This window comes from Ambystoma mexicanum, chromosome 9 (assembly GCF_040938575.1).
Source record: "Ambystoma mexicanum isolate Mex_15411 chromosome 9, UKY_AmexF1_1, whole genome shotgun sequence".
In the NCBI taxonomy this organism is placed as follows: domain Eukaryota; kingdom Metazoa; phylum Chordata; class Amphibia; order Caudata; family Ambystomatidae; genus Ambystoma; species Ambystoma mexicanum.
Window position 1 is genome coordinate 789,781,029 of NC_090931.1, and position 17,282 is coordinate 789,798,310.

The following is a 17,282-nucleotide window of genomic DNA, read 5'->3' on the forward strand; positions in this document are numbered from 1 at the left end:
CCATTTGCTGCCATTACCTTTGCCTTGCTTTTGACTTGTTTACCACAAATCCTTGCCGCTACCTTTTCTTTGTGGGATCCGTGCCCTCCTTGGCTGGTTACTTAAAGGCATTATTAGGATTGTTCAGCCTCTGAACATCTAAGTGCTCTTCATTGTGTCAGAGCATCTCCTAGTACCAAAAGAGCACCTGCAGGTTTTTTCCCTTATCAAGGGTTTTTCCTGCCTTCTAAACAAGCAACTGGGGGTTATTCTGCCTGTTTTTTCTTAGTTAACTGGCAGACTGGCTTCAGGAGACTCTTGCCCTCATCTTCGAAAGACCTAGACCAGCAGAACTCACCAAAAGGATGCCCTCTCCATCAGCCTCCACCCGCAGGAAATCTCAGGTGAGCACAAAACCTGACAATGAGTCCACCACTGCAATCGGTTCCCCCTTGATTTCCCACCTGAGGGGTTTCCACTTTTTCCCAAAAATCAAGAAATTTGTTTAACTTTATTTTGTGGGTTTGAAGTAAGTCCATGGCGTAGCAGAGCCCTTGATTAAGGCCAGCTAGGGTTACCACCAACATAACAATGTCATCAGCATAAAGTAATGAGCTATATTCCTTATTCCCCAGTCTAGAAGGGCATACCATATTATTAGCTCTACCTGATTCAAAATCAGACATAAAAAGGATAAATAACAGAGGCAAACTGGCAACCCCGTTTTACCCCCTGTTAGTCTTAAAGTAGGTTGTATTTGCTCCTACTCCACCATACCTCACTGCTGTCAGTGTCTGGTTGTAACATAATTGGACCAATCATAGAAGACTGTGCAGAATCCTCAATGCGTCTAGTTTCCTCCACCATGCACCCCTGTCGATTGCGTCGAAAACCTTTTCTAAGTCTAAAAAGGCAACATACACAGATCCGCCCCAAAGTCCACAATATTTGTAATTGTAGATACAATGAAGCAGTGATCTAGCATCAAGAAACTATGCCGGAAGCCTGCCTGTGATGGCTGTAAAATGGTGTGCTCCGTCACCCAATCTTACAAGAATACATTTAGCATAGATTTTGGATGAACTATCCAATAACAGTGGGGATCACCAAGCTCACCTTTCTTGAATATAGGTACTATGATCCCACACCTCCGAGTCGGAACCTTTGAGGCTTCGGCAATTGCAACAAATAGTTTTGCCAATATTAGCACCCACCAATTAGCATACCCAACAAAAACATCTGAGGTTAATCCGTCCGGGATGCAAGCTTTCCCCCTCACCAGTTGGTCAATAGCCATCGAAATCTCTGACTCATGAACCTGATATCACCAGTACCAAGCAGCTGGGGCCAGTCCTTCTTGCCCAGGTCCACAAAGAAGATTTTCTGCAGTGCATCACCCACCTGTTTTTTTCTGTTTCCCACTTGTTGATAGTCCGTCTTTTCCCAGCCTTTAGATACTAGCCTCCAAATAACCTATAGCTATTGGGGGTCACCATTTGGGCTAGAATATCCAACTGTTTTTCTGTTGCCTCGTGTTTCTTTCTTTTCAGAAGTGCTTTATATTACCTTTTCAGTTTGTATCTCTGCCCGGCTTTAAAGTGCCTTTCCTCAGTGCCTCGTGTAAAAATGTCTTCCAGGGTGCTTGCAAGTTTGTATTAGAAGCCCTCCTGGTGTTCGTGTCCATTCTCCTATGCAATTTGTCATAGTGTCTCTAAAGGGCTCAACAGCTGCTGCTATATCTTCTGCAGTGGGCCCAATATCCAGAAATAATTGGCACTGGATGTTAATACCTTCGGATAGAAGTGTATGGAATCAAGAGTAAGAGTCAAACTCAGTATTAGGTTTCGGGTTTGAAATAGTACTTTTATTGTCAAAATAATAAGAGGGGTTAAGGAAATACCTACTTGTCCTAAGTCTATGAGGGGTTTCCCTGCCTCAACAGAGCTAATGAACGTCTATGTCAGGATGTTAAACAAATAAAGCGTCCTCTGTCCTGTGTCCAAAACCCTAAACTGATCCTTACGTGCTACACTAAATACAAGGTGATAAAGGGGATTTCCTTGAGCTATAAATGTATAGCTTCTTCTCGAAATTTAAAACAAAGTTCTAAAGTGCAGAAATTAAAATGAATAATGTCCCACCAGGCAAGGGGTTCTCTCTTCCCCTAAATTTACTCTAGTTTCTTACAATTTGTCCAGCACTTCCGGTAAAGTCAATATGTTCCAATGATTCAAAAGGAGATGACTCTATCCCTGAATATTCCTTCTTATCAATTTTGTTATCTCACAGTTTAAAGGGGGACGTGGGGATCAAATCCACCCTTGAATGCTTCAGTCTTCACTGATTCGATGGTCGTATTGTTACTCAGAAGAAACAGGGAATTCCTTTGTCTCCCTCTGTTTTATTTGAATGTCACAGTTCTTTCAGATATTTACTTTCTCTTTCTTGATTTTGTTCCTCTGTCAAGGGGATTGGTGTCCCCTTTTGTCACTACCCCACAACTTCAGGTTTGTTTCCATTATCTTCTTACCCCTGGTTTACTCGGCAGCCAGAGCATTGCTGTTTTGTTACTTCTCTTGTTTCTTTTATCACTCAATGGGGTAAGGCTCTTCCCTTTCTGCATCGACCGTTAAGGTTTCTTACTTTAGTTCTTCTCTCCCTGCTCCTGCCAGGGTATTGTAGCTTATCCTTTCAAAGGGGTATGGGCCCTCCCTTTGATCAATGTTACATACTTTCAAGGTGGGGTTCCTGACCCCCTTTGCTCATTTCTTCTTTCACCCCTGGTTTACTATCCTGCAAGGGTGTCACAACTTTCTGATTTGGGTGTGAGTCCCAGGCTCACTGTTTGCTTGGTTCGCTCTCCTGCCACGGCTTCCTTGCTTTATTTTCCCTCTTTCTTGTATCCAAGAAACAACACATCTCCAATATTGGGTCAATAACCCTTCGCAAGTTTTGCATCAATTGTACTGTCTTTACTTGGGTTTGCATCATGGTTTGGTTCTGTACCAATTGTACTGTCTTCACTTAGGCATTTTGCAATGTTCATGCCTGTATCACTTATATTGCCTTCGCTTAAGCTTTTTGCAAAGTTTGTCTCTGTGTTAAATATATGTCCTTCTCTGTTTGGGCTCTCTCGTGTTAGGGCCGGCATGCGGTATTGGCCCTGATGCGCCCCGGTAACCCATGTGCTCTCCCTGGGCTTACCGGTGTTACTCGGCATCTTAGGCGTTCATCACGCTTCTCGCCCATTAAACGGCAATGCTTTCTGTGAGCCGCTTTGTTCCTGCTTGACTTCCCTGTCTGGCAGCTCCAGCTGCCCATGACAGGGACATAGCAAGCGTCTCCTGGCTTGTCTTTACTGCACACTGTCTCTGTCAGCTTCTAAACTGAGGTGTCCCAAACAACTTGTAAAGTATAAAGAAGGTAGGAGAATGGATTGTCAACAGCTACTCATTCACCCCAGAATTACATTCAAAAATATAAACTTTATTATGGGTAATTTGGTAAAAAAAAACCTTGTTAGTAGGGAAGACATGGTACATATAAAATTAATTTACAGGCACTCTAAAATATACACAAAATTGACTATGACATAAAAGTTTCAAACACAATTATTCTAAAACGATAGACGCATGTGTAAATACAAGCATTTAAGTTTTCAATTTTTAACCTTTGCTATACATCCGTAATTGAAATATTTTGATCTTGATGGATCTCTAGATGTTTTAACACAATCTGATTTTACTATTAGATTGTCAACTCAAACAACGCCAGTCAGATGCAGTGAGAAATATCTCTCTCTCTCTCTCTCTCTCTCTCTCTCTCTCTCTCTCGTGAGTGGATTTGTGTTTTAAATTGAACATTTGCTTCGCGCTCTGAGCGCGTTGTTGTGCCTGCTCCCCCCTCCCATTTCCTGGTCCTCCCCTCCCTTCCCGCCTCCCTGCCCGCCCTCACCCCCCTCCCCTTCCTCTCCTCCCTCTGCCTATAACCACCCCCTCCTGGGCAGCCCCCTGCGGCTAAGGGCCCCAAGGCCAAGGGCGACTCCTACAGTTGCGGCTCCCTGTGTGTCTGCAGGTGTCCACAGGTGCCTGATATGCATTACTGTGTTCACTGTGTTCTGAATTTGTGGTAAACTAGGGCTTGCTGCTCTCTTCCTGCCCGCTCGTGCTTGTCCTACCTCCCCCCTCCCTCCTATCCCATGGTGCTCTCCATCTCACCTATCTTTTCTAACTGCTTCTCCATTGACTATCCTGCTCTCCTCACTAAATCTGGTAGGAAAAAGTTTAAAAAGGACATCCTGGTCTCCAACCCAGTCCTCCCTATCGCTGACACCTACACCAGTGCCTCCTCTAAGGAAACTCTCACTGACATCCTCTTTTTCGTGCCTTCACCTGACCTATGGACCCTTCATATGGGTTCTGTGCTCTCTCCTTTCTCCTCTTCTCCCATTAATGGTGGCACCCGCTGGAACGTCCTCTTGGCCTCCTTCCACTCCTCTAAGGCCATCATTAATGTCTACGCTAATGGGACCGTCTTGTCCAAGGCCCTCAGGCAAACCTTCACCTCTTTGATAGACGCTTCCCGCGCCTCATCAACTTCCTTTCCTCTCCTGCTGTCCCACCTCCTCTGTCCTCGGCTACCTTGCCTCTACCCTCCCTCCCTGCCCCCTCCCGTGCTCCTTCTTCTCCTCCGCAGGGCGTACCTCTGATCTGTACCCCTCCCCGGAAGTCCTTCTAAGATGGCAACCTTCTCCACATTGCCACTCTTAACTCTCGCTCTGCTGTCAAACATTCCTCTGATATCTGCCGCCTTCTTGAGGAACTGGACCTTGACGTACTCGGTCTCACTGAGACATGGTTCACGGCCAGCTCTGTCACCAGCTTTGACACACTCCTACCTGACGGCTACAAGTTCCTCTCCATGCCCAGGCCCAACTGTGCTGGGGGGGTGTGGCCCTTATCTTCCCTGATTGGATTCCTGCCACTGCTATTCCCACGCAGACCTACTCCTCTTTTGAATGTCTTGTCTGCCGACTCTCTCTCTCTCCTAGCCATTCCCTTACCGTGGCTACTATCTATCGGCCACCTGGTCAAATTTCCTCCTTCCTCTCCGAGTGGGTGGACCTCTCCTCCTCACTCCTGTCCTCAACCACTCAGCTCCTCTTTCTTGGAGACTTCAACATCCACCTGGATGCCTCCTGTCCCCCCTCTGGACTCTTTCGCGACCTCTGCGACTCTCTCTCACTCTCTATTCTCCCGTCTGGGCCAACCCATTCTGCTGGGCACACTCTTGATGCCCTGATCTCTTCTGACCTTCCCCTCTCTGTCCCTCTCTCCACTCCTCTCTCCTGGAGTGATCACTTTCTCCTCTCCTCCCACCTCACCCTCCCTACCCCACAGGCAAAGCCACCCTCATCACTGCCATCTTCCTTCTCGGTCATTCGACCCATGAAGCGTGTGTCAGTTGAGGCTTTCGCTGCCACCTTCTCGCCCCCTCTTCCCCCCTCGGCTGACTCCTACCCTGACACAGCCCTCTCCACTCTCTACTCTGCTATATCTGATACTCTTGATATCCTTACCCCTGTTATGAGAATCCGCCTGAAGCCCAAAGCCAAATGTAACTCCTGGTATGACTCGGATCTCGTCACCCTTAAACGCTTGTGCAGGGTGGCAGAGAGGAAATGTCATGCTTCATGTTCATCCTCTGACAAACTGGCCTGTCGCCTGCTCCAAAGGCAATACCGGCTCTCCGTTCTCACCAAGAAGAGAGCCCTTATCCAAGCCCGCATCACTGTGGCATCTAACAATTCAGCTGAACTCTTTAAAATCTACAAGGAGCTGGCCAACCCTGCTGCAATCTCTACCTCTCCTGTCCCCTCCCAGGCCCTCTGTATGGCACTGGCCTCTCACTTCATTTCAAAAACTCAGGACATCCTGTCCTCACTTTCCTCCCATCACCTCCTCCCCTCTATTCCCTGCCTATCCTTTGGCCCTTCTGCAGCCACCCCTCCTCTCTCCTTCTCTGCCTTTCCCCTTTTTTCTGCTGATGAGGTTTCGAGACAAGTCCGATCTATGAAAGTCTCGTCAACACAGGTCCACCCCTGCTCCTCCAAAACTATTAAGGACCACATCGACTCCTTGGCTCCTGCCCTTGCTGACTTCTGCAATCACTCCTTCGCCTCTGGAGTCTTCCCATCCCCTCTCAAGCACTCCCTTGTGCATCCCCTTCTTAAGAAACCCTCTTCCGACCCGTCCTGCCCAGCCAACCATCGCCCTATCTCTATCACTCCTTTCCTGGGCAAGCTCCTGGAGAAACTTGCCATCTCCCAGCTTAATCTCCATGCTGAATCTGTTGGTAGCCTTCATGACCATCATTCTGGCTTCAGAGCTGCCAGAAGCATGGAAACTGCTCTCCTGAACATCCGTGAGGACCTGCTCTCGAACCTTGACTCTAACATTCCATGTGTTCTCATTTTGCTTCATCTCTCTTCTGCCTTTGATACTGTCAACCATACCATCCTGCTCAACCGTCTCTGTGATAACCTGGGTATCACTGGTCAGGCTCTGGCTTGGCTGACCTCTTTCCTCTCAAATCGACCCTCCCAGGTCCAACTGGGGTCTTTCCTGTCTGACATCTTTTTCTCTACCTGTGGTGTCCCCCAGGGTTCTAACCTCTCTCCCTGGCTGTTCAACCAGTATCTGGCACTTCTCGCCCACCGCATCGCTGCTCTCTGCCCCAACTTTCAGTGCTATGCGGATGATACCCAGCTCATTTTCAGGTTACCCTCGGCCTCCTCTTCTCCGTCCCTCATCTCTGACTGTCTTTCTGCTATCCAGGAATGGTGTGCCGCCAACGACCTCTGCTTTAATGCCAGTAAGACCGAGATTCTACTCATCGGCACACCCACTCCCTCCTTCCCTGCAGCTCTCTGGCCGGCCTCTACTGGTCCTCTTCCTGCTCCTACCTGCAAGGCAAAAAACCTTGGGGTCATCTTCGACTCCACACTCTCCTTCTCTCCTCACATTTCTGACGTTTCTAAGAAGTCACACTACCAGCTGCACCTCCTCAGAGGTATCCTTCCTTTCCTCTCCTTCCCCCAGAAGCTCACTGTCTCCAGAGCCCTGGTTCTCCCGAAGCTGGACTACTGTAACAGCCTCTATCTAAATCTGCCTGCCTCTACTCTCCGCCCTCTGCAACTCATCCAGAACAGGACTGCGAGACTTGTCCTTGGCTTCAAGCCCAGGGACCGTATCTCTCCAGGACTGAAATCGCTACACTGGCTCCCAGTGGCTGCGAGGATTAAGTTCAAAACCCTCTGCATTGTCCACAAGGCCTTCTGGGTCCTGGGGCCAAATTACCTTCAACTCTCCCTTCCTAAATATCTTCCTTCTCGAGCACTTTGCCCTTACGCCTCCAACTCCCTCAGGGTCAGCCGCTTCTCCAAGCAACGAGTTGGGGGGAGATCTCTCTCCGCAGCAGGGGCCTCCCTCTGGAACAGCCTTCCTGCCTCCCTGCAACTTGAGGAGAACCATCTCCGGTTCCGGAAGCACCTCAAAACCTTCCTCTTTGCTTCTGCTTTCTGACTCCCTCTCCCCTGCTAAATCACTGAAACTGTACTGAATCAGCAACTGGGCCACTCACCAATCTCGGTCCTTGGCCCAGCCACTCTCCCCTGCACTGCCTTCCTGGCAACTCCTGCACTGCGGGACTGTCTCTGTATCCCTACAGCCCCCCTTCCTAGCACTTGTCTGCACTTATCTTGCACTTGCCACCAGCTGGCTCTTATTATTTATCTTGTTCATTACTAACCCTGTACTGCACTTTCCCCTCTCCCTTTCCCCCTTGCACTTTTCTCGTCCCCCCTACCCAAGCACTTGCGCGATCTGAATGACACCTGGCTTAGTAGGATCGGTGTCTGTCTCCCCTTGTTCCCCCCTCCCTGCCTCGTCGCGCCTTGAAATATTTGTGTATAGGCGCGTTACAAATGCCATATCATATCATATCATATCATATCTCTCTTTCTCTCTCTCTCTCTCTCTCTCTCTCTCTCTCTCTCTCTCTCTCTATCTCTCTCTCACTCTCTCCCACTCTCTCTCCCACTCTCTCTCCCACCTCCTCCCCCATCTCAGCCCCCCTTCTCTCTCTCTCTCTCTGGTCGCTCAGCTGTGTGCATTTTAAATGTCCCGGTGTTACTCAGTAGTTTCCAACAACTAGAACGCGGCAGCGTTGGTTTTCCGTGTACGGTCATCCTCATCACTCTCTTCCTCGTTGCAGTACTAGAAAGGGGGAGGGTATCTGTACATATAATCGGAAAACAAACTAATGGGAGATTTGATCGAATTTCAGTCGTACTAAAATTACAAACGGCCGAAAAAGTTCGACCAAGTCTCCCATTTCTTTGCATTACAATGAACAAGTGCAGCAGAGTTAGCGGAGTGTCCCCTGCACCCTTGTTCACTGTAACATGAGCAGGGGTTGCAGGGTGTCTCCTGCTCCCGTCTTAATGAAGTTCATTTAAATAAAAAAAAGAAAAAAAGAAGAGGACCTTGCAGCGCCATTTCCCACACACGCAAGTGAAGGTAACCGGTGTCGGGTGTCGCAGAGGGATGCGGGAGACGGTGGCACACAAGGAGGTGTGCCGCCCACAGGTAAGTAAGGGGTGGGGTTCAAGGGGATAGTACAAAATGTACAGGGGAGAGAAAACCAACAGTTATTTTCGGTAACATAACTTTAATTTTTTTCTCCTTCGAACATTTCAGATTTGTTTATATCTCGGTAATCCAGAGGGGAAGAGGTGATACTGTTGTTGGCTAAGAAAGCCTGGGAATTCAGTGTCCACATTACAATAAGTCATACGGGAGTGTGGTATAATTCCTTGGGTGTTACTAGGAGTTACCACTGAAAGGCTGTTTAAATCTAATATTCTCTTGCCTTCCTGGAGTTGGTCTTCCCCTATGTGGTCCTCCCACAGATAACCACCCCCCCAGGGTCAGTATCGGGTAGCTTCTGCCTCTCCCTGGCCACACACGAGAAGCTTCCCTCCATAAAACCAGTGGCAACATTGCTAGATTCATCACAGGATGCATCAATCAATATGAGGCTCATGTAGGCGCCGGATCCAGATGTAATGCACCATCATGCCCCTAGGAGAATGGTCACGCTCTACACTTTCCACAATCCGGAAGTCAACCACTTGATCAAAGAAATGTTACTCCACCATCATGTAGTTATATCCCCCCAACAAGAGTTACCACTAACCATAACCACAAAACAGACAAATATTTCAAACCACGAGCTAGTCTCACCAAACGCACTAGATCTGCCTTAACTAAGTCATCCATCTCAAGCCCCATCCTTAAAGGAGCACTTATTAACGCTAGATTATTAATACCCCATGCAACAGAAATTGCCAACATCTTAGAAACAGGCAATTACGACTTCCTAGCCATCACGGAAACTTGGCTACACCAAGCGGCTGGCCCTGCACTGATGCTTGCGTCCCAACTATCTATACCATCATCAGAGAAGACAGAACAAACTCCAGTGGAGAAGGCCTAGCGTTCATCACCAAAACGAATCTTTCAATAAGAATAGATACACCCCTGCATACTAAATCCTGTGAGTCATTATCCGTCAAGCTCCTAACCTCAAACTCACAAACCATTACTATACACCTTATCTACAGGCCACCAGGTCCCATTGGCTCTTTTGAAGAGGATATTTCTAATACACTCTCAGATAACCTAAACAATTAATCACAAGCCCTTCTACTAGGAGATTTGAACTTGGGCTTCAATGATCACAAAGACACACAAGCCACAAACATAGCTAATGTCCTTTCAAAGCTTGGGTTTACCCAAAGAGTGACACAGCCTACCCACGAGAAAGGCCGAACACTTGATTGGGTAGCCGAACATAACTGTAACACAACCATCACTTCCATTAGCCATCCAGCTTGGACAGACCACGCTCTCATAACCTTTGCTATCGATGCTAAAATCCTCTCAAAACAAAATAATCCTCTAGCACCCCCTACGTTAACAAGAAAAAAAGAATAACAACAGACAGGTTACTTCTCCCTACCTTAAACTCGCTGCCTGACACACTACACTGCCACAATGCCTTGGACACAATTGCCCCATTAAAAATGCGAAATAGTAAACCTAGAGTACACTTAAATGCCTGGTTTACTCCTTTATCTAAAATTACTAAGGAAAGAAAAACGTAAGTGTGAATCTTCGTGGAGACTAACACCATCTGAGACGAACAAGGCTACCCTCATTAACATTGCTACAAAATATAAAAATGAAATTTGACGAGCGAAAAAAGAAAGCTTTGACAACAGAATAATGCAAGCTAAATCAGGTACCAAGGAGCTTTTCACTATTCTTAAAGAACTGGAGAACCACATCCCGGTACCTGTCAACTGTATCAAAAACAAAACATGGTGCTCTAACATTCAGAACGCCCTTTGTGACAAAATTGCCACCCTCCAAGTTAAAATTGATAAGAAATAAATAAATATACCCCCACTACCACCCAACCTGATAACTCACATATTACTGCCATACCTAAACCTGAACTTAGATTTAACTTCTCGAAAGTGTCCATACTTGAGGTGGAAAAAATAATATTATCTCTTAAACCGTCAAACTGCTGAGGTGATAATTGCCCAGCACAAATAATAAAAGATGCCGCAAGAGACCTGTCACCATTTCTCTCGAAACTCATCAATGCTTCGTTCTCCTCAGGAATCATACCCAGCAATCTCAATGAATCGTGGGTCCTCCCACTCCTCAAGAAGCAATCACTTAACCCAGCCATACCCACAAACTACAGGCCTATCACTACAGTGCCATTCCTAATAAAGATATTAGACAGAGTTGTATACGTACAGATTCAAAGATTCTTGGAGTTACATCTTCTCCTAGGTACCCGGCAATCAGGTTTCAGACCACAGCACGGGACTGAAACAGCACTTTTTGATCTCAAGACCATCATTTCTAAGTGAAAGAACCATGAGGGTCTTCTCTACCTCAGCAGCTGCAGACCCTGTTCCCATCACGTGCGGTGTACCTCAGGGTTCATGCGTTTCCCCTACGATGTATAACATTTTTACTAAGCCCCTGTTTGATGATCTGGACCTTCTAGGTGTCACCTACACTAATTATGCAGACGACACCCAGATTCTCATCCCACTTTCTGGAGATTACAAACAGGATTTGGCCTTGGTGGACAGGATATACCTCATCATCCAGGCATGGATGGCACTTCACGGTCTATGCCTGAATGATGACAAAACGGAACTCATCATACTGTGGACTACACCAAACATTATGAAACGTAGCCAGGACTACACAGCCTTCGTCATAGAGGGCCACTCTATTAAAGTTGCCAAAGAGGTAAAAACACTAGGTTTTTACCTTGATTCTTGCCTTACCATGGCCAAACAGGTGAATGCTATGGCATCGTCCACAGCCTACACGTGGAAGCTGATCAGATCAGCCAAACCATACCTCTCCACAACCAGCTGCACCACTTTGGCAAGAGCACTTGTACTATCAAAGCTGGATTATTGCAATGCTCTTTACCTAGGATCTAACAAATACATCACTCAGAAGATGCAAATATTGCAAAATAATGCCCTTAGAGCAGCATTAGGAATTTCCAAAAGAGAACATATATCAACAACTAAAAGACAATCCAACTGGTTATTCACTGTGGACAAAATTAAACTTAAAACAGCATATCTAACGTTTAAATATCTCAACAACCTTGCACCGAAATACTTGACAGAGAGATTCAAAAGAAGAGTCTCAACCAGACCTATTAGAACAGCCTACGCCAATTGCCTTCTAGTACCTTACTTTAGAATGTCTACAACAGGAGGGAACAGCTTCCCTGTTAAAGCGGCACAACTGTGGAACTCCCTCCCGCGACTTTAAGAACTGACCAATCCTAACCATACTTTAGATTAAATATAATCAACTGGCTTAAAGGAAACGACCAGTAACACTAGCTTTACTCGCTTACTGCCTGTATAACTCAACTGTACTCTGCTCGGCTAATGTGAATTCACACCTGTAATGCATATATGCATATGTACCTAGTGTTTTATATGTATTACCTGTATTTATGCAAATATGTAATTTTGTAACCTGTAAGCTTAAAGTATCCTTGTCCTCGCTCCCTGATACCTTTGGGTCTGGCGCGCGCTATAAAGAAAGAAAGAAACAAACAAACATAAGTTACTCACCATAGTGACCAACGTACTCCTAGTCCATAGTCCCCTTTCCGCCATATTGTATGGGCGTCCCTCGCTAGGGACGGGAGAAGGAACCTTGTTCACCAGAAAAATCAACTTTCCCTTTAAATTTAGATGAGCATTGGGGGTACAGCCCTAGGAGCATGCGCCCCCCTAACTCCGCCCACCGGCACCACTCCTCAGTCCACTTTATTGCGTCGACAATATTACCATTGCCTATTGACAATAGTTTTATGGGGTGGGTGGGACGTATGGAGGAAAGCTGACTATGGACTAGGAGTAAGTTAGTCACTGCGGTGAGTAACTTATAATTACTCTTACCTCCCGTCCCCTTTCCTCCATACTGTATGGGCGATTACAACTGAATGTAGCCCCAGGGTGGAGAGGCACCCCTCCTAAGAAAACAAGTTCCTTAACACTGCCTGACCAAATGCCGCGTCCGACCTGGAACTGGCATCCAAGCAGTAGTGCTGGCAGAGGGTGTAGCCCATGTAGCCGCCTTGCTGATGACTTGCCACGGAACGTGTCTCTTGAAAGTAACCGCTGTGGCCTTAGCTCTGATAGCGTGGACATGCATATTTGCTGGGCTGCCCCTCGTAAGCCTCCTTGATTGCCGTAACCATCCACCTTGCTATGGAGGCCATTGATGCCTGATAACCGTGCTTAGAACCCCTGAAGGTGACAAAGAGCATCTGATTTGTGGAAACTCCTGTTTCTGTCCAGGTAGACTTTTAGAGCTTGCTTAGCATCTAGACAGTGCAGAAGCCTCTGAGCATCGTCCTTAGGGTCCGCAAAGAAAGAAGCCAACACTATCTCCTCATTCAAGTCAAACGAGGAGACCACCTTAGGTAAGAATGCAGAGTGAGTTCTAAGCTGTCCTCATGAAAAGTAGTATAGGGCTCTGAAGCCATCAGTGCCTGGATTTTGCTGACCCTGCGTGCAGATGTAAGGCCCACCAGGAGGGCTATCTTAATGGTGACTAGCCTGATGTCCACAGACGCCATAGGTTCGAATGGTTTATGCGCCAGGGCACCCAAGACCATGTTGTGGTCCCACACCAGGTGTGGCTTCTTGATAGGTGTGTTAATCCTGGTGAGGCCCGCCAGGTGTCTTTTAACCACCTGTTTGGAGGATAAGAATACCTCCTCCGAGTTCCATTATGCTCCGATTGCCGACAGATAGGTGCGACTTGTGTCCACCTGCACCCCGGACTGTGCAAGGTGCGCAGAGAAGGATAGCAGGTCGTCCAACGTGCAGGTCAATGGATCGACCTCCTTTGATTCTACCCAGTGGCAAAACCTAGTCCATTTGCTTTTGTACTGGCTCCTGGTAGCATCGCTCCTAGCGCCCTGTATAATGTCTAGGTTAGCCTGTGACAGATGCAGATGCCTTAGTGTGACCTGCTCAGGAACCACACTACGAGGGCTAACTTCTGGGGGGCGTGCCTCCCTGCTGTGAGAGTAGGTGAGCTGGACCCAGCTGAAGGCACACTGGGGCCTGATCTGACAGGTTGAGAAGTTCCAAGAACCATGGCCTTGATGGTTATCAGGATGATAAAGAGGTGCCGGCCTCCTGGATCTTGCAGATTACCCTGTGGGCCAAGGGAGTGGGAGGGAAGGCATACGCGTTCATGTTGTTCCATTTGATCTGCAACGCGTCACCCAGAGAGCCCCAGTCCTGTCCCTGCCAGGACACAAACTGGGGGCACCTCCTGTTGGACCAGGTGGCAAAGAGGTCCACCTGAGAATGACCCCATCTGTCGAAGATTCCCTGAAGGACCTGTTTGTTCAACTGCCATTCATAGTTGTCCGCATCCAGTCTGCTGAGCCTGTCTGCCTCCAGGTTGGACTCCTCCGGGAGGTGAATTGCTGTCAGGTGCATGTTGTTCACCAGAGCCCACTCCCAAATGCTGACTGTTAGAGTGCAGAGGGGAGGGGACCTGGTGCCACCCTGTTTGTTGATATAATACATGCTGGTGGAGCTATCCGTTGGAATGAGGATCGTCTTGCTACTGATCATCGGTAGGAAGGCTTTGAGAGCGAGCCATATGGCCATCAACTCGAGCCAGTTGATGTGTGCCTCCTGCTCCTGAAGGGACCAAACCCCATGGGCACTGTGGCTATCCAAGGTAGCTCCCCAGCCCACTAGGGATGAGTCTGTGGTGATGGTAACCTTCGGTGATGGTTGCCCCCAGGGCCTGCCTATCCGCAAGTTGTAGTCCATGCTTGCTCCACCAGACTAGGTCCTGGTGGAGTGGAGATGAAGTGGGATGTTGACCAGCTCCGCTTGGGAACCCTTCTACTGACTCCAGGAGGCTGCGAAGTGCAATTGCAATCACAATTGAGCCTCGCGTATGGCACTGCCAGGAGACATGCCGCCATGATGCCCAGGAGGTGTTGGTACCACCATGCTGAGGTCACTGCTCTGCTGAGAAAATGCCTCGTGGCCCTCTTGATGGCTGTGATCTTGTCCTCCGAGGGAAAAACTCTCTCAGAGCTCGTATCCCAGATGAGGCCCAGGAACGTTAGATTCTACGTAGGCTCCAGCTGTGACTTCTTGAGATTGATGGAAAATCCCAACTCGTGTAGAGTAATCATGACAGCGGAGGCGATGTGGTGGACTGCCTCTGGAGACCTTGCTCTGACAAGCCTGTCATCTAAGTATGGATAGATGTGGTGACCTTGGGCCCTGAAAACGGCTGCCACCCCATTCATCAGTCTTGTAAAGACCATGGGGGCTGAATTGAAGCCAAAAGGTAGAACCTTGTATTGGAAATGGAACCCCATGATCCTGAACCTCAGGAAGGACCAATGGGGTTGCCAGATCGGGACATGAAAGTACGCATCCTTCACATCCAGGGAGCACATCCAGTCTTCCCTGCACAATGACTCTGCAATAAGCGCTGGAGTAACCATCTTGAACTTTTGAAGAGGAAGGGAAAGGTTCAGGGTGTAAAGGTCCAACACAACTCTTATGCCCGCCTGGTTCTTCTTGTGTATGGTGAAAATCTGTGAATAGAAGCCCAGACCCTGCTGGGAGACTGGGACTTCATCCACTGTCTGACTCTCTATAAGCGAGCAAATTTCTGCCAACAGAGTTGCTGTCCCAATCTGTGGGAGCGGAGGGGAGGAGAGAGGAGAAGGAGGTAGAGGTAGGCGGGAAGCCCGTGGACACTATCAGACCCCTGGATCCTATCCGTAATCTTGCACGCCAGCATTGGGAGTGAAGGGCAAGCCTGCCCCCCACCGGAGACTAGTTGATCCGGATGAGCATGTCATGACTTTTTTCCATCTGAGGCTGGGGCTGAGGAGGGGGACTGGAAAAAGCCCTTATGTGCCGCCTCGGGCTGCTTGTGGCGTTGCTGGCTCGGAGATCGGTCCAGCCACCAGGACCGTCTTTCCTAGAAGCCCCGGAACCCTCTGAAGGATTGACTCTTGTCGGAACGCTGGTGCGTCTGGTTGTAGACCTTAGGGGTGGACTTTGTGAGGATGGATAATGATTTGGCAGTCTGGGAACTGTTCTTCTTATCCAGTTCCTCGTCCGTAGTGGAATGGAACAGATCATCACTCTCAAATGGAAGGTCCAGTAAAAGCGCCTGAACATCTGGGTTGAACTTGGTCACCTATAGCCAGGCCGTTCTTCTCATGTACGTAGCGATGCAGATAGCACGGCCTGAGGTGTCTATGTGAGCCACTGTGAAATCCATTATGTCCTACACTACAACCTTGGCTTCCACCAGCCCCGCCTTGAAGTGTGCCTGACTCTCGACCGGAAGTTCCAGAAGGAAGTCAGCTATTTCCTGCCAGAGCCTTTGGTTGACAGCAGCGAGCATAGCGTCTGCTTGCACTGATGAAAAATTAAGCGTAGCGTTGGAATATATCTTCTTTCCATATGCTTCCAGGATCTTCTCCTCCTTACCCAGGAGTGCCAAGGCTGATGTGGCCGAGGACGATTGTGGCTTGGAGTAGATTGAGGCTGCAGTGATGACAGAGGAGTGTGGCTAAGGATGTGGTGACAGCCAGAGTGGATGCCCCTCCATCTGCCTATACTTTGCGTCAAGGTGCTTGTTGGTAGGCTGCCTCTTTAGCATTGGAATCCCGGTTCTAGCCATGGGGCCTAGAGTGAGGACCTCTGCCAAGACCCCCGCCTCTGGTTGTTCCACCTCGGGCTGTGGAAGCCCCAGGTATTCTGACAGGCGTGGGAGTCGCTCATGAAATGCCTTGGCGGACAAAGGTGTGTCACGGTCCTCCTCCTCATCGGTATCCACCAATGTGTCCTTCTGGTCAGGTGCAGCGGGAGGAGTGCTGGGAGCCGGGGGCTGTGGTGTACTGACAGGAGTCGGCGGCAGCTGCAGCGTCTGATAGGGAGCTGCCGGGACTACTGGAGGCATGGTCGGTGTAGTGGGAGCTGGTGTGGGCAGCTGGGGCTGCATAGGAGCCAGAGGCACTGGAACCAAGGGCGGAGTGGCCATGGGTGCTAGCGGCAAGACTGGGGGGAGTATGTCCCTGATCACTTCCTTGAGGATGATGCCCATCTGTGGAGACCTCATAAGCGTCAGGAACTTTTCAAAAAAACCTGTCCTCACAGGCCAGTGGAGGGCTTGGTGGCACATGCATGGGCAAAGGACCCTGAGGGTGCTGGGACCTGGACACACTATGCCTTACTGTATGTGGGGTGTATCTGACCTGCGGGTCAGATACACCCCACATAGGGTATGCCGTAGGCCACGTGCCCGGCGAAGACCAGTCCCACCTGGAAACTTGTTCCCATACCTCCTCCCCAAAGGGGTATGGTGTCGGGGCGAGCCACCATTTTGTCGGGCTACATGCCACGTGCCTGTGTGGTGCCGCTTGCTGCGCTGGGACCGGCCTCTTCCTGGACTCTTGGCGGTGGAGGTTGAGGCCTACCCTGCACCTCAGGACCGGGCCTGGTAGGCGGAGTGCACTCTGCTGTGTCGCCGGTAGTGCTGTGTCGCCGGTAGTGCTGCATACAGGCTCCCCCTCAGACAGCTGTCCAGTTCGAGGGCGTAGCCCCTTGG